Source organism: Excalfactoria chinensis, chromosome 3 (genome assembly GCF_039878825.1).
Source record: "Excalfactoria chinensis isolate bCotChi1 chromosome 3, bCotChi1.hap2, whole genome shotgun sequence".
Taxonomy (NCBI): Eukaryota; Metazoa; Chordata; class Aves; order Galliformes; family Phasianidae; genus Excalfactoria; species Excalfactoria chinensis.
This window is the reverse complement of record NC_092827.1, coordinates 62,460,925-62,479,943: the sequence shown is the minus strand read 5'-3', so window position 1 is coordinate 62,479,943 and position 19,019 is coordinate 62,460,925. Positions and strand designations below refer to the sequence as shown.

Genomic DNA, 19,019 nt, shown 5'->3' with positions numbered 1-19,019 from the left:
TCATCATCCCAACTATTTGCTATGGCTTGAATGCTCGAGTTCAGCTGCTTTGTTCTGTGAAATCATACAAGCATTGAAGCAAACCAAGCTGCTACTGACAGCATATGGAGGACTGGGTTAATAAAGTGAGAATTTTGGGGAAATAGTCTGGTTTCAGGGACAGCTCAAAGTTATTATCTGGTTGTGATCTAAGTTATAGGTATGTCTGATGTGGAAATGGCAGTTATTTCAGTCCAAGCCACAGCACATGGGGGTTTTTATGCTGAGGTCACAGGTTGGTATGCTCGGATGATATGCTCTTTTCAGAGGGTGATCACTCAGAGCAGATAGCCCAAAAACAGTGGTTGGTCACAGGCAACAATATATTAAACCACCAAAGGTGCTTGTACTGTGAATATTAAACTACCCTGTCTGTCACTGTAAGTTCCAGATCATCTGAAATGTCTATGTCCTTGTAAAAGGAGTCTTTTAATAGTCAATCAAACTACATTAATGGAAGCCAAATATATTGCGAGTGATCCCATCTGATTGCTTGTTCTCATCCACAGGATAAAAAATATACTGCCCTAACATCAGGAAAATAAAAGCAAGAGAGGATCACAGTTATAGTCTGTCTTCCCTGAAGAAACAGCTCCTATTCCATCCTAGACTAAAGCCTCTCTGGAAATGCACCACACCACTGAGGCTTCATGGAAATATTTCTTAAGTGAAAAATGAGAGCTCGCTCTTTACTGGAAATACAGAGATTCTTTTCCTTGTAAGTTAGACTCAGTCATACTGTGATCTAGGCAATGTCAGACAGGCTAGGTACTTGAAATACCAGCCCTGTAGCCCTCTAGGTATTCAGGTCTCAAGGCAAGATTTCTGCAAAACCAGGAAAATCACTCAGTTCCACGAGCATCACTATGTACCAAACTACAGTGCTTTAGCTGAAATAAGGACTTCTGCAGTTTTCCAAATGTCTTTCTAAACTAGTAGCTTGTGGTAGTGACATGCCTCAAAGCTAACAAGTACCTTACATAACTAACTCTTGGAAGGTAGGCGATGCTTCTCATTTTTAAAGTTGTCAGCAAGCTCACACTCACTACTCAGACATGGAGGAAGAAGATAGGCATGTGTTGTCACCTTCATTTTAATCACAGGGACTGTGAGCACTGCTTTAGCCAGAGCATGTCAGATGGTAGGATTAAGACAGCAGGATTCAGCATGGTACCCACCAGCCCATGGAGAACATCTTGCACAGTGCCCAGCCCAGGGTCATGCAGTGGGTAGCAGCTGCCCTATTACTTACTCCCCAGCTCTCTCCTCTCCCAGTCTGCCAGAAGAACCCACAGTAATACTAATAATGGCAATATAAATGAACAATAAGTGATGATTCTTTTAAATGTGGCATCTCATATAACAAAATAATAACAAAAAAAAGAGCTACCAAAATAATCACGTTACCCCCCACCCCCCCCAAAAAAAAAAAACAAAACAAAACAAAAAAAAAACAAAAACAAAAACAAAAAGCAAGCAAAAGAGGCAAGACTGAAACCCAAAGAAAGCAAAGTGCAGGAGGTGAAAGGAAGTTTCTCTACTTACTCCCAGTATAACAGACTCTTCCAGAACTGTGCTGTGCTGAACATGGTCCAGTGGCTTGGATGGAGTGGCAGTGGGCAAGAAATACAGTGCAGAAGTAGCAGGGACAGATTTAAAGGTCACCAGGCTCATTCATTTCAGAAAACAACTGAACACTGCGATAGTGTGAGCAATGCTGTGCTTGCTGTTATTACGTCACACCCCATGACTGTTACACTACTCCTTTTTCACTGTCATTACAGTATTTTTCTCAATAGAGAACTATGAAACATCAGATATCAGAGGAAAAAATGCAGAGTAGCAAAGGAAATAATGTGCCTACGTGTCCACAATGGAATTGCGATTTGCAGGTACTCATGTTTCACAAGATCATGACTTGCAGCTGGCTGCATTTAACAAGTCCAAGAATGTGTGAAGAGTTGGGTACTGAAAAGATTTTTCGCACCCTAACAAAACTAATTTAAAATGGAAGCTGTGCGCCTAATTTTCCATTTTCATGTCTAAAAATACTGTTATTTCATTTTATTCATTCTCTACCCTTACTTTCCTCCAAGGATTTGTAACTCACTTCTAAGGCACATGCACCTGACAATAAACAGCTTAGCAGAAAGTCTGTGGAGGCTGGTGGGAGTAGGTCATTGTCACAGTTTTTGTGTGTTTGGTCTTTGGATAAGGCCTGCAGAAGCTGCCGATAGTCAAAATACTATGGTTAGTTTCTTAACTGTTCTTCTTAACAGTGCTTCACAGTGTTGTGTTGCGTGTTAAAAGGCTTACCCCTACAGTCACAACAGTGCAGAAGCACAGTGTCAAAAGGGGGAACACTGAATAACACAGTAATGGGAAGGGAAACTCTAATTGGATGAACACTGAGTTGCAGCAGCTGTCTCAGGCTAATGGTTTGGCAATCCCTAAGAAAAAGCATGTGCGTGTGTTTGAAGTCAGTAAAACAAGGCCAAACTATATTTCATATTGATAAATTATTCTGAATCTTTGCCTTTCTCCATTGTATGTCTAATCGTAAGCTTCACATTTTCAATTTGCTGCTACTATTGGAGTCCTTATAGAATTAGATTTTGTTTGCACATTGAATAAAATGTTAATGTACCTTGGCTAGTTAATGGAAACTTGGTCTTGGTAATGTCTTCTGGTTCAAATTGTCATGAAAGCTGTATTTTTGGCCTATTGTTTTCATAACATTTCATAGCATATTCATAGATACGTCTCTCCTTGCTCTTTTGCTGCCAATATCTGTAACATTTCCTATTTACTCAGTCTTATTCCACTTTTTATGTGCCTGCTCCTCTTTTTTTTATCTATATTATTGAAGCAGGAATCTTCCAAAACTTTTACTAGGGTCAGACTTTTTCAGTATCAACTGTAGGATGAATTCAAGGAAGAGCTATTCTGAACATCTATCATTTTGATTATAAACTACTAGGGACATAAAACAAACATGAATTACTTAGTAATATGGCTCCCAAACTGCAAGAAGACCTTGAATTTTCTTACCTCTGGTCATACCCTTCCTGTTGTTTACTCCATTTATTGTTGCAGGCTTGTTCAAGTTACCAAGGCACAATTAGTGTTATGGGAGTGATACCTTCTGACTGAAGACCAAAGAAGATTCAATGGCAAGAACTTTTCCATATTATCTTCTGCCAAAATTGAAGTATGATTGCAGATCACATCTATACTTATACAGTAGTTCTTTTTGCTTCTTATGGATAAACTACTCCTACATATGTGATATAATGCTGAGATAATTGCAACCACAGGAAATATTTTGTAAATTGTAGGCAGATCAATTTGAAGGTACATGCATTTTACTCCTATTTTTGCTTTCCCCTCATGACAATTAAAACTATCTGTGAAGAAGGAAGAGTTTTTCATTACTGCTATATGTTCTTGAGCTGTGATCTTCAGTATTGCAGTCTTCAGTAGTAAACAACAGACTGAGCATAATAACAAAATGTTTTGTGTTGTTTTTATTTTTAAGTATACCTCTCAAAATGAAAGAATTTCAATGGCATTTAGTAGTATTTGTGTTAATGTTGGTGTGCAGCCTTAAATTAAGAGATCTCTAGCTTTCTTAATAGAAGCTTCCTGACACCTTCCACAAGGTGCCTGCTACAGAACAGATAAGAACATGTATTCACGTGTGTGATTCCACTGGAAAACATGTACTTTGTGTATTTTCTTTTTCTCCTCAGACCTGGTTACTGGAATAAGCATTGTAGGGATTTCAGAAAGAGGCATGTCATTTCTGAATACTGCGTGTACCCTTTACAGTAGCAGAATAGATGAAAAAACAAAACAAAACAAAACAGATTGAGATATCTGTCTAATTTGTTAATTCAGGTCTGACTGAAGACATCTTGAAACACAAATAAGCTCAATTTGTCCACAGAAGGATTAAAAAGAACACACTAGATGTTTTAATATCAGGATATGTATTTTCAATAGCAGCAGTATAACAAGTGTGTATTAGTTTAGACATGGATGCCATACTTTTAGTTCCAGATATTTTCTAAAGAAAGTAGCCTGATTGCTAACTGACAAATAATAACGATTTGTTAAGTGTAAAATAAAAGAAATTACATTGCTATATTGATATAGCATTGCAAATACACCAAGTGCTATTCAGTTATGTTTCTTTACATACCTGTTACATTTCTTTACATAGGTACATTTTGAAGTATGCTCAGCTGTCTTTACCACATAGTAGAGGGTGATATTTTAGCTTCACTGAAGTCAATGACAATTCATGATTAGAGTAGCATTTTAGTGATTTCATTAGTGATGGGACTGGTAGGTCAAATTTATGGTTGAATGTCATAATCTTGAAAGCCTTTTCCAACAGAGATGATTCTATGATTCTACGTACGTTTTGAATGAAATATAGTTTATTTAGCATTTTTAGTTTGATTTGTGCATAGGAGACAAAATATAATATGGGATATATAGGAATATAATGAATGTTTATATGAGGAATATTAATAATATGACAATAAAGACTAAATGACAAAAAGAACAAAGTGATCTGTTATAAAAATTGAGTGGATAGAAACAGGAACTGTTTTGATTATACTAATGTATCAGTAATGTGAAAAAAGGGTAAACTTTCTAATAGTGTGTATGAATGCCACTTGCATGGAAAATGAACCCAAAGATTCATTGTTTTTCCCATCTTATTAGCAGTGAGTACGTCGACATGGAAGGAACGCTTGTTAAGCATATTCTTAACAAACGGAAGTGAAGCAAGCTCTCTTTCAATTGGATTAGGTACAGTGTAGGTGGACTTATCTGATTAAATGCAAAGATCTACAGTGTAGATGTCTCCTGCTAAGTTCACCTAACTTAATTTGTGTTGTAAGAAATGAGAAAAAGAAAAATTTCTAGGGTGTGGCTTATCCCAAAGTAGTACTGTATGTTTAGTAGGACAAACTGTTTCCAAATGTTTATCTCTCAGCTGGAAAGTGAATCTTATGGCTGAGCAGTTACAGACTAGTTAGAAATGAGTGTCTACCTAGTATCTTCACTTCATCTCAGTTCTGTTCTGCATCTCTTTTCTAGTAGGAACAGGACACAAGAAGGTGTTCCTGTATATTCCTCACAAATTATGCTGCCACTTGACCTCACTGCACACTGCAGAGGACAGGTACTGAGTTTCAGATAGCCCATCATCCACTGATATAATTTTCCTACTGCAGGCAGCAGCTGCTACTCAGCCAAAAGCATCTGAATGTTTTTGAGGTGAAGTTGAAAATTCAGGCTGTTATATAGGAATTTCCTATTTATTGTTAAATAACTCATTTTGAATCCAAATCCATCCACTCTGTCAGTTCAAAAACACAATTAAAATACTTGCCACTGGAATACTTTCCTACACTTTTTATGAATTTATCTGTATATACACTGGTTCATTACTTCAACTCAAATTTGTTTTGCAGCTTACAGGAAATAAAATTCCTATCCCTACTCTTAAAAAAGCTTCAGATTCTCTGCATTCTGTTCCACGTCAGAATGCTACAGACAGCAAGCCAGCAACCTCCTCTTCATTTCATATTGTTTATGCCCTGTTTTAATCCTGGTCTTTACTATTTGAATTTGGTGACTATGGTTAAAAAAAAAAAAAAAACAAAAAAAAAAAAACAAACAAACAAAAAAAACAACAAACCCTTTTGGCTGTCCATTTCAAAGCACAAATTCAGAGGTGCACCTTATTTATTTCTGCTAATTTCCCCAATATCCTATAATGCCAGTAACACTTGAACATCTAAAATATTTAAGAACACTTGCTATATTGTAAGTACAGAGAAGGTGAAACATCAAAATGGCAAAATAAGCGTGTAGAATAAGAAATTTGTATTACTACAGAGTTTGAAAACATAGAGCTGGGCTTCTTGAAAGCTATTCAGTAAGATTTGAACTTTTTTCAAAGGTACAAACTTTGGAATTTGAGCTTCTAACCAGAACAGGAAAATAAGACATGGAAAAGTGGGCAAAGACAAAAAGACGTCTGCTTTGGAACTAGCAATGGAAGTTGACACACTCTTGTTCCAAGTGCTACGCATGACACATTGTCATGGACCGTTGAAAGAAAAAAGAGTGGAGGTCAACGACAATAGAAAGTTTCAGAAAAGAGTAGAAGTATCTGTCCCACCTTTCTGTCCTGCAACAGAGTGACTTCTTCCATATCAGTTTTATCAAATACTTTCTATCCTGCCCTTAAGATACCTTTTCAGATGTTCTACTCCAAGGCTTTCTTGTTCTGACACAGCAGGTTGCTTTTCACATTTATCCTGAGTCTTTCAAACTTCAAGTTTATCCATCATGAGCACAGACCCCTTTCATCTTCCGAAGGTTTCTATAAAGCCTACCACAGAAGTGCAAGTTTCTCTTGACTACCAAAAATCTACTTCTTGCAAGCTTGCCTCACAGATAGTATTTTAAGATAATTGATCATTCTTATTGGCCTCTCTGAAACTGGAAGTACAGTTTTGATCCCAAGCCCTACTCCTCTTGTGAACAACTGGAATATTCCATCACTTTTTCTGAATAACTGCCACGCATTCAGCTATTTTCCACTTCATATTTCTGTAACTGTTTTGTCTGGATAAAATTAAGGTCTTCATTTGTTTCTTGATTGTTCCTCCAATTTGTAAAGATAATGTGGAGAGCTCTTTCTGTCCTCACGGGTACCTGAAACATGGTCAATGTTAAGTATTTTATCAAAGAGCAGGATCATGAACACTGTGTTGGTAAGTCTTACTGGTAAAGAAATGGGACCTCTGAGGTCAAATGCCAGTACCACTGTACATTTTTCAGTGTTATCACTTCTTCCTTCTTGAAAATGGAAGCATGCAAAGTATTGTCAAGCTTAAGGACAACTGGGCTGCTTTTTCTCTCTCTGCTGAGGACCTTTCCTCCTCTGTTATGCCTATAACCACTTATGAATTTCAGTTGTCAGCTACCTCCCTGGCCTTTCTTTTTTGTTTGTATGTGGAGCTAAGAGCTTCCACGGAAGAAATTCTGGTTCTAATCTGCAGCCAGGACTCCAGGCAGAGTCTGCCTTAAGGAGACTGTGCAGTTCTGGGCTTCACCAAGTGCTTTCAAATAGTGTTCAGTGCAAACAAGCTGCTGTTAGGAGATCTTTAGCTAGGGGCAATTCACTCTAAATCCTGTGAGATTTCATAGTCTTGCAGATCACAGTTCATTTAACTCCTTCCCCATCTACATCAGTTCTTACTTTCATGGATTTACCAGAACTGTAAGGGTTAAGAACAGCCTTCCTGTTGAGATAGTGCGTGGGAGATAAGCTTTCAACATGCACAATTTTACACTGGACTTTGATAATTTTGCACATGTGATAGCAAGGTACAATTCTCCAATTACAGGAAAGTAGTCTGAAGGTCCTTTTCAGTCCTGCATTCCTTATCTTCTTTGTAACCCTCCCATAACACAGACAGTGGGGGTTGAATATGCAGAATCTGAGATTCTATCTACATTGTCCGTAATTTCCAGCAATGCTATCTACATCTTTAATTAGATAAAATGAAGCAAAAAAAAACCTCAGAATAACAGCATATTAAGAAAGAAGAGAGTGCTTTTACTTTTCCCATTACTCAGTACAAACCTGTAAATATTATTTTCTAAGTTCTACTTTTAATGTATGTTACTTTCTCTAAAAGCTTTGGGTATTTCAGTGAATGCACTGCAGGATCAGATCTCATGTAACACCAAATATGGTAGTGTGGTCATTTAGACAGTAAATGTGTCTATTTTAAATCTGCAGTTGCATTTTTAAGATACATTAACAAGGACATCAGTATATTTTGTACAGTTTTGTAGTGTACCAGTAGGACAGTTAGACCAGTTTATTTTTCCTGCACCATTTCTCCTCTTATAAAGGAGTGGTCTTCAAGCCAAGATGATGCATATCTCTTATGTCTTAAAAATCAGTATTCATTTTTTGTTTTGAAGTCCTTGTCAGACAGGTTAAGCCACATTTCCTTTTCTTGCTGCTGCCTAGAGATTTAACCTAAGTCTCACTCCCACCTGAGTTTGTATGCCACTGAAATTCTCCTCCATTCCATTTAAACCAGTTAGAATGCACGTCTTTACGAGCAAAAATGTATAAGCAGCTGATTTGAGATTGTTTTGAAAATTATAAGGAATTTGGATTAAACAGGGAGAGAATTACAGATGGCTCATAAATTCATCACTTTACACATAGGCTGCTCTGAAAATAATGTTTCCTAGTATTTCTGTGTAAACTACAACAGATAAGAAGAGCACAATAACGGTATTTGATGCAGCAAATTCTCAGCTACAAAACACTATTTTTCAGTGTAGTCAACACTATCAGCCATGAATTTTCACCAGTCATAGAACAAGTGCCTGCATTCTGCTGTCTTAAATACCTGCACCAGTGGAGGTGACCCACTGTCACTGTCACCACTGCTGAAAGACACCACCCACCACCTCACTGAGCATTAATGTCTCAAATCTAACTCATGAAAAAGTATGGTTTATGAATTTTTAGATCTGCATGTGCATGTGAAACTTTTGCTTCCCTAATGAGAAACAGATTTGGTGTGCAAAAGTGAAGTTTAAATGCAAATGTTCTTGCCAGATACCATCTGGTACATGACGTCTTTCCAAATACCCTTACAAATGCCTTCTGGTCCTTATTCTCAAATATTCCTGCAACTGCTTACTAATCAATCTGATTTTTTTTTAAACTAACTATTACCTGTTTCCAGAAGGTATTGCTTGTTTATTTGTTTGTTTTAATTGATAAATTTAGACATTATACTAAAATTAAGTAACTCATTTCAGTTGCCCATTACAGATGCGGGTATGCCAATGCAGTCCTCCAGTGTCAAGGAGTGCTATTGAGAGAGATACCACCATGGAACATCACCTTTAATTACCATTGAAAAAACAAGCCAAACCTGGAGCTCACTTATGATGTATCATCACTGTAGAACAGCAAGTTGCATCATACTCACATTTCTGGGGATCTGAGAGAGAATTACTGCTGAGATCCAGGTAGAAATATAGACCCATGGTGTTACATATGGTAAAGCGTTGCAATGACCAGTCATGTTCTGAAAATAAAAAGGGAAGGCAAGATTAAATCATAGTGCTGCAAGGTACCGAGTACCCTCTGCAAAGCCTTGCAGCAGCAAATTTTGAGCTTATAACACACCTGCAAATGGGCATACACCCAGATACCCACCTCTTACAATACTGAGAGCTATCTGAATCTAAACTTTGGATTTAAAAATTTTTCATGATTCTTGCTGGATGGCAAAGAATATGAGATATCTGTGGAGAACAGGAACTTAGTACGTTTTTACTTTGAAATGGGCTGATAATTCTAACTGCATTCTAGACACCGCAGTGGAACCCTAGAACTATTTTTGTACTATATGTGATGGTTAATAACAGCACCTACAAATCAGCGTCATTTTTGAACTGGTATTTTTAAAGGGCATATACTTCTGAGCAATTTTTTCTCAGAATATCATCAATCAAAAAACTTCTTCATGTAAGCAGGAGTGAATAAAATACTTCCATCTGCTTATTTCCATCTATCTTGGAATTTAGCCCAATCTAGTTCCCCAGCAATTCTGTTTCTTCTTCTAGCACACTTTAACACGCCTTATTCCAAGCAGAGTCTGCAATTGCTCTGATACTTCATTTTCAATCTTCTGCTTGATTTGTGCTGTTGTATGATTAATTTCCCCTGTGATCACAGTTTTGGGCTTATCATTGGCTTTTGCCTCAGACTCTAAAGAAACTGTTAGAACGTGGATTTGACTGGAATGTGCGTAAATAGCAAGACAGACAATGCACTAACAACAATCTAGGAAAGATCCTGATCCAATTTCCAACAGATACAGCAAACTGAAATGATACTGCAGACTTTTGCAAACATTTCTAACCTATTAACATTAATATTGATATTTTACAATATTAACCTCATATTTCTAGCCTTCCAAATATAAACATTTGCTACATTTCCCTCTTAGCAAAATTGTTTTTCAACCCTGTAATATGCACTTGTTCATCCACAAAAGCCTATAAAGTAGTTAAAAAAAAACAACAAACAATATCTAGAAATCTCACTCTCTTCAGATCTAACAGAGGAGACAAGCAGAAGACTTAGAGGACTTTACACTTTACCTGGACACTACTATTTAAAGCACAGATGGGATACAACGTGGGTGTACAAAGCATACAAACAAAAATTTAATGGTCCTCAGCCAACGAGTTACTATTACTCTTCTCTTTGCAAGGCTGAACAAGCCCAACTTTCTCAGTCTCTCCTCTAAGTTCACATACTGTGTGTGTCCTAACCCTGTTGACTGATTCTCCTCAGATTTTCAGACTCCTTCCTGAACTGATGACTAATAGTCAGACACAGGATTTCAGATACAGCATCATCAGCTCTGGATAAAAAAGGGACAAAACCTTCTTTGTTCTGCTTCCTAATTCCTTTTAAGGCACTGCAACATGCAATGTGCATTATTCCCACAGAGATCATGCTGTTGTCTGTTCTTCATCCCATACTCTTTGCAACTTGCAGACTCTTTTTGTGACATCCTCCTCAACAAGCTTTTTCTTAGCACAAAGGCTTCTCGCATCCCTGGTGCATCCCCTAAAACAGACATAATCACAGTCACTGTGACTGAAAATATGATATACAATAGCTCTGAATTTTTGGATGAAGCTATGAAAACTTTAACTTCTGTGCTGGGACCACTAATTATTACACAGATGCCTGTCAGGTAAGAGAAGCCTGGGATCATGTAGCCAATCATTTTCTACCCTTATTTTAGGCCTACCAAAGCTATATTGCTCTTAGAAATTTACTTTCCTAGTTCTTTGGTCCTCTCTGTATATTCACTGCTTCAAACAACCCTGCTAGGAGAATAGAAAGAAAGCAGCAAGGTTTCTGCATATCCTATTGTGCCATTTGTTTTGCTTCTAACCCATTAGGAAGACATACATAGAAAAGGATTTTTCCAAAAGCTTATTAGCCATCACTACTCAAAAGTAACCCAGAGATACAGTGAGAATTCTGTATCAGCACCCCTTGTCCCTCATGTTATACACCAGTAAGTCTGACCAGGATGCTTGGACAGGTAGGTCTTGGTACTTGTATGTATGTGGCCATAAAACTGTGAGTAAATAACATCTATGGCAAAATAAGTGTGAATGGGTAAAATCAACACCTTTTAGACCCTTTTTTAAACTATCACCTTCTCCATGCTGAGTTTTTTGTGTTTTTGTTTTTTTTTTTACCCCAGAACATTGACTCCTGCTGTGCAGATTACAATGCAGTACAACAGTGGCTGTGAATAAGTCAGTTTAAGTACCTGAACAGCTGCTGTTGACCACTGCACTGATGCTGCTACACCACATTAGGATAGGATCCAGTCTTTTCTCTAGATTTCAATAACCCTGGAATGTATGATATGAACATGGTATCTATGACAAGCTTAGGAGTACCTGAGCCAGATACAGTTAAGGTGAACTACAACAGATGCAGTTTCTTGTCAATAGGACTGCTTTGCTTTTACACCAGAGCAGAGTTCAAAGCTCATTCAGGTGAGTCACATCCATGACAGAGGTAAGAGAGGACAGGGAGGATTTCAGGAGAAGAAATCTAAGTGAAGTGACTCATTGCTTTCTTTTTTTCCCCTCCCCCCCTCAAGAAATATCCCCACACATCATTCCACATAAATATGAAGCAGAAATTTGAAATGAATTGAAAAATTAAAGAAAATAAGAGGTCAGTCTTAACTCCTTGCTGCCTCTAGAGCTCTTCATAGCACACCATTTGTATTTCCAGAATAGATAGGGAAAGATCTTCCCCTGCCAAAGCTCAGGTTGTGCTGTTGTTTACTTACCCTTGTGCAGATGTAGTGATATATTCACTTCTGTGCCTCTTTCTGCACATTACTGATCACCAGAGTGATGTCACTAACATATTTACATTCTTTCAGAATACAGAAGCAAACTGATAGTTTTTCTTTTCCAAAATGGATTTTTTCCATTATGGAATGCATTTGGGGGCATTTGTTCTTCATCTGAGACACTTTATCTCTTTACGGGAATTTCTGGTTACACTTCTTGGATTAACAACATAATGGGAGCCAGCTGGTCCTGGGAATAGACTGCCCTCTCCTGGAAAGCCGTAAGCGTATTTGAAGCATGAGATTCTAAGTACTTCATTGAATTTATATTATATTTTAAAAAGATATTTTAAAAAAAGTTATCCATTATAAATTACTGTAAATGAACACTGATAAGTAGTCAAACTGATGGCTTGTTAAATTCTTTTGGTATGCTCAATTTTTCAGTGTATCATACAATACATAGGAAGAACCCATTCAAAACATCCTGCTCTGTGTGTAGCTGAACCTTACACATTAATAGTTCTCATGGAAACCTACAGAGCGGTTGCATTGTTCTAGGTCCTTTGCATTCTCAACATTTTCACTGACCTCCTCCATTATTATTAATGGCTACACTTCAAGATTTCTCCCAGTGGCTGCCAGAGGTCATGAAGGCATGAAGCTAAATTGTTGGATGCCAAGTTTCTTCGTATTTGGGCTTGGGACTTGTGAAAGCCTTTCAGTTAGGAGGACTTGGCAATGGCAGTTTACATGCTTTGGAACCTACCTGGCAGCCATCACGGGGACTGCTAAGGAGGAGAATTATTGTCTCTCCCAGCTGTTATGCATATGCAAGGAAGTTGACTGCTTACTGATAATTTACGATATGCAACAGAAGAAAACAATCTGCAAAGCATTTTAGGACAACTTACTCTTGGCCATACTTTATAATATTAAACTAGGAATCTACCAGAACTCTGAGTGGCTATTTTTATGTTTCATTTTGCCCTTCTATATTCATTTCTACCACGGTCATCTCTGCATCCACACATCATTTCTCCCGGTTTGTGTCATAAAAAAAAAAAAAATAGTTGTCTGTCTGCCAGTATAGTGAACTGCAATCATTAAGACAAAGACTGTCAAGCTGTCTAGAAGTGTCAATGGATCCAAAAGATCATCTGCCATTCATAGCCCAAGGAATAATTTTTACCCTGTGAGTAAATAACAATTACCTTGGACTAGATTCAAATATTCATTGCACAAGATTTTCATCACCCTGCTCTTCTCCTTGGAGAGCAGAGAATAGACTGAAATCAGTTTTTAAGGACTTCAGGCTGTTTGAACTGTGAATTTTGCAGCCTATTATTTGGTTGCATTAACTCTTTAAATAAAATTAAACGCGTGCTTTGTTTATCTCTGCAGTCAGTACAAGTTTCAAAGGCCAGTGCGACTTTCATCTCTCCTCTTCAGCAGCTATTTTCTAAATTTCAATTTTAAAATTGCTATTGCTAGCAAAGACATGCATGGCAGAGCACTCTTTCATCCCTGTCCTAAAGGCAGTTTCCCTGTATATTATCACTAAAAATGTTATTGTGTCTTTTATTCCATATCTCCAATTACTACTTCTGCTCTCTCTGAAGATCCAAAAAAGCTTTGGAACAAATAACCCAGTTATTTCCCACACTGGATATTCTGTACAAATGAAGAAGGGTAATTGTAAACCTGTTCCCTAAAAAAAATTGTGTAGAAGTTACTAGATTATAATAAATGTACACTTGCACGGTAAAAAGAGAATAATGGCACGAGAGTTATTAGTACTGAGTAAGTTTTCTAACAAAGTTGTCGGTGCTCAGTTGAGTTAGAGAGCTCTCTTAGTTTCTTGTAACATCAGAATAGTCTGTCTTTATTGTGTTCAACATACATCTTATATACCATTCACTTACAAGCAAGACATTCCTGTTCCTCTAGCAGTTCCTCTAATCAGTTAATTGGTCCCAGCTTCCCCCAGACAACAGTGATAAAGGATGAAAGGTTTCTTAAGAATAACAGGATTAACAATGCATATCAATGGAACCTCCTGTCCACCCTTAGAAGCAAACAGACACTGCTTGCTCTTGTATCACACTCTGATGGTCTTCCAGGGTTTCACAGTGATAAGGCCTACCAAAGAATCTGATAAGCTCTTTGGTGACTTGCTCACAGTTACATCTACCCTCACACAAAGTAAAATCCTAACAGTTGATATCATACCCACTATCTTGGCAAGAGCTAAGCAAATGATATATACCAGAGAGAACCCTACAGAGTGAACAGTTTTTATCATTAAGATATGCACTTTACATACATATTTAAAAGTAATATCAATTAAAAGACATAGGCAGTAGACTTTGGCTATTTTATTTGATTTGTGTGCCCCGGTGGCGCAGTGGTATAAAGTGCTGCTTGCAACACCGGAGGCCGGGGGTTCGAATCCTGTGTGTGATACTGTGATTGAATAATACTGCATTATAGCATTATAAGCACTCATTAGAAGAATAACAATAGTCTGACATGAATTTTACAAGTGTTTTGACTTACGCCTCATGAACATGAGACTAACACACCTCTATTACTTTACTTGCAAAGCTTTCAAACCCAATTAAGATAAACAACACCCACTGCAAACCTATTAATACATTATAAATGCAGTTGCCTACATTGCTCCCCTAAAAAAGAAAATCACTTTTATTTCATCTTAATCACCATGTGTGTCTATGGTTTCGCCTGTGCTGTACTTTGTAATCCTATAGGTATGTCATAGTAACTGACAACATTTTTATTTAGGTCTTTCAAAAACCAATCTTATTTCTGTGTTGATTCCCTCTGCCATTTTTGCTAGAATATCTAATCTAAATAGCAAATGTGGTATCCATGTCTAGTTACTGCATCAAACACACTACATCTAGCCAGTTAAAAAAGGTGATTCTCTCACTGTATTTAGCATTGTGTTGGTCTCACCTTGAATATTACATGCAGTTCTGGCCTCCACAATGTAGGGAGAACATCAAGACCCTTGAAAACATTCAGAGGAAGCACTAAAGCTGGTAACAGGGCTGGAAAGCATGCCCTGTGAGGAGAGGCTGAGAGCATAGTGGTTGTCTAGAGAGGAGACTGCAAAGTGACCTCATTGCTCTCAGCAGCTCCACAAGGAGGGGAAATGCAGAGGAAAGTGGCCAATTAAAGGATGCAAGGGAACAAAGCTGTTCCAGAGGAGCCTCAGACTGGATCGCAAGAGAAATTTATGTGCCTTGAGGCTAGCCAAACACTGGAACAGGCCTCCTAACAAAACAATTGATGCCTGACACCCAGTATTCAAAAGGCATTTGATCAACACCCTCATCAACATGCTTTCTCTTTTGGTTAGCTCTGAATTGGCAGTTGGACTAGGTAACCTTTGCAGGTCCTTTTCAACTGAACTATTCTCTCATATTCCATTCATAACAATCAGAAAGATCAGTGTGGCAGAAGGGCAATACAGGAGCACAGTAGCAAAGGGACTAGTATGGATAGAATGGACAGGTGGAAAGGTGCTTACCCATTTCCAAAGAAGTAGGCTCACAAGAAAAACTCCGCAAAAGATAAACCTCCAACCAGAGATCCTTCCCTAGCGGCAGTCAGCCCTTAAATGAGGTCTAAGAGAGGTGTAGCCAGGCTCCACCCCTTCTGATCACACAGATAAATTGCTTTCACCTGTGCTCCCAGATCTGACCAGATCCTTTCCTCAGGTGTTCAGTCAACTCAACAGTTCCCATACACCATTCCATCCTACTCTTTGTAGCAGCCACTGTACTTTAAAAAATTGTTCAAAATATTGAATTGCTTTTAAAAATAACTAAAATTTCCTAAAATAAGTGGCCTATGACTGAATATGCAGTTGATTACTCCCCACTTTTACTGGGGAGAAAGAGGTATGGAAAAGAAATACTTTCCTCAAATGAGAAAGAATAAGATTCCTCTTAAAGAGAGGTCCTTCTCATGGCAGAAAAATAAGTTTCAACACAGTACCTGAGACAGATATGTACAGGGGAGACAAAGAAAATGTAAGGCTAAATAGTCCAGTCACTGTGCACGTAAGATACTGGCCAGTATGTAGCTCATTGTGGCCTTACATATAGTTTTGACATTTACTTTCAGGCCAGTATATCTTGTACTAAGAAATGTCATAGCAGATTATTATCTCCTTAGTTAATGAAATGTCTAAGAGGAATGAGTAAGCTTGTCCCAAAGTTTCCAAGAGGTGATTGCAAAAATACTCCCTGTGCCAACCCAGCTCCTAGTTCTGCACCATGCAGGAAAGGAAATTATGATTGTAAGCATGGAAAAAAATCATGGAAAAGGTCCTTATGAGTGTTATATTTGGATGTCTGCAGGCATAGAGATAACAGGCAGCCAGGTGTTTTGAATATTCAGCTTCTCCATTGAAAGAAACTGCTTTCACTGACCTTTTCTCTCCAGAAACGCCTCTAGTCTTGGATTCTTCCCTGCAGTGAGTGCTGAATGCCAACTTTGCCTGGGGAGAATAGGAAAGCACTTAAAAGATGTGAATCTAAACAGACATTTTCTGAGCAGAAGGCACTTATAACAAAGGAAACTGCACTGTGTAGAGTAAAAGATTTTTAGTTATGACAAGGTGCAAGATAGGGAAAAAGCTCCTGTTGCCTCAGTTCCTTAACCCGTGGTTGTCAGAACTTCAGAGGCACCACCAGTCTTGCCCATCTCTGTCCATCCCCAGGCCCAGTCCCCACATCAACCCAGGTCCACAATCCCCAGTGAGGCTACAGCAGGGCCAGGCTCCAGCTTCCCAGAACCCTGCTCCACCTCAGACACACGACACAGCCTCAGTCTGTACCCAGCCCCAGGGAGGTGCTTGGTGCCCCCAGCACCATGATCCTGCTGGAACCAAGGGGAGGAACAGGCTGTAGATCCTGCCCTAATGGAACCATGGGCAGCACCTGCTCACCCTATCCCCAGTTCCTTAAGGAGCAAAATGGTTTTCTCATTGTCCTTGCCATCAGGAAAGTCTGATGTCTCCACAAAACAGTTCCTGTAATGGGCAATATTTTGAGTGCAGGCCAGTGGATGTACAAGAAATGTCTGTCAGTGAAAGTAGGGTAAGGCAGCACAACTCACTATGGGCTTCTGTGAAGCACCCTCCAAGCAGAACTGCTTCGCAGCCTTCAAGAGCTGTCTATCTTTATTCACCCCTGTAGAACTATCTCCAGCCCTGCCAGAGCTGTTTTCACAGCAGGAGCTGATTAGAATGTCTAATGCGGAATTTACTTAAGCCAGGCATTTCTTGTAGCTAAGGATCTGGAAGGATGCACTTAGCCTAAGGCTGCCCATCTGCCAAGAGTGTGTTTAATCACCTGAAGTGTCAGAGCAGGTGCAGATTCAGCTCATCTAGCTTTGGCTGCAGCTATGTTGAAGACACTCAAAGACCACTTACAGGAGAAGAGTAAACATGAACAACATGAGAAACAGAGATCTGTTCTTCCCTTCCTCACATTGCCCACATGCATACTTTACTCAGATAAGGAACAGCCTAACTGGTACGACTGGAGCACAAATGGATGAGTAGGTTCTAGGGCTGCATGTCACAGGGGTGGCCATAAGACGGCGAATCAGCATAAGGCCTATGAAGCACAGCAGGCACCTAAATAAGGTCAGCTCAGATATTTGCTCTCAAACATCTGTTTAAGAAATTGTTGTCATAGACCTATTGCTTTAGCAATACTGAAATTTATCATGAATACCTTATGAATACACACGTAGTAATAAATAAGAGCTATATGTCTTCTGGCTTCTTGAGAGCCAGAGCCCTACCAGCTGCAGAGACTAAGACAGCAGGCCTAAACAAGTCTGACTTGCATGTATTTCTCCTCATAGCTTGAGGGCACTCCTGCTAAAAACAATTGAAGTATCAAGGTGAGGCAACACCCACAGTCACGCTTTGCGAAAAGCAGGGGCAAACCAAGAGCTTTTAGTGTGCTCCAGGGCAGAGGGAGCTGTCAGTAGAATGAAACGATGCTTGTAAGATCAAACTGGAAACATTTTGAAAAAGATTTCTGAATGTTTCCAGTTTGGAAAAGAGGAAATCTTTCTTTAAAAAGAGTTATTCTGCTCAGGAAGTCTTCCTCGGAAAAGGATTCTGTGTCTTGTTCTCTTTCCACAGGAAACCAAAATGCTGAGCCGGGTGAGCTGCAGCATTGCATCCTGCCAACTACACATAGCATGTGGGAAAAACGAGGGTGGTTAGTGGAGATGGCAGCAGCAAGAACTTGAATTTGTAAAGCTGGAAATTGCTGTGGAGCCCTGCAGTTACGGTTCCACTTTTTGTGTCTGTAAGCTGTGAGAAGAGACTAGTGGAGAAGAAAGGCAGAGGGTAAGTGCAAAAGCCATTCTGCATGGGAAAAACAAAACAAGCCCACAACCAAAAACCAAAACAAAAAACATACAAACAACCAAAAGAAAGATTACTGCCGGTACCTTTGGAGGATGGTAGCACAGTCATTCTGAGGAACTTTTTAGTTCCTTACTCTAATTCACAGAATTAGAAGAAATGGACAACAAAAAGGACTACCTTGTTCAAGCACAGCATGCTAGGAACATTCAGATTTGGAATGTATGGTGGCTATTTATCAAACCTGTTCTTGAAACTTCCTGTGGTGAAGATCCCACAACCTCCTCAAGCAAAATTTCAGTACTTTGTTTTCTTCAGTGTCAAACAGATATTTTTCTAATCATGAACTTAAAATCAGTCTTGTATCTTTAAATCCATACTGATTGCATTATCGTCCATATTTATGATGAATTGACTATCTAGCATTTCCTTGCAGTAATCACTATGTAACATATACTTTTTTTTTTCTTTTCCTTTTTTTTGTTTTCTTCAGCCTATTCCACACAGCTTCCCAGCAAGTTCTCTTTGATTTGCAGATTTGTTTAACTTGGGATGAGTGAGGTACTGCTGTATCAAACAATCTCAAA

The 19,019-nt window shown here is 38.7% G+C and overlaps 1 long non-coding RNA gene across 1 annotated transcript; it reads right to left on the bottom strand.

Annotated features, from left to right (window-relative positions):
* Positions 1-5,843: 5,843 nt before the first annotated feature.
* On the bottom strand, positions 5,844-11,557 carry LOC140250371 (uncharacterized). Its single transcript, XR_011903150.1, has 4 exons — positions 11,472-11,557; positions 10,564-10,750; positions 9,096-9,194; positions 5,844-6,783 (listed from the first exon to the last, which is right to left on the bottom strand). It is a non-coding gene; the product is annotated as an uncharacterized lncRNA (long non-coding RNA).
* Between the last annotated feature and the right edge of the window lie 7,462 nt (positions 11,558-19,019).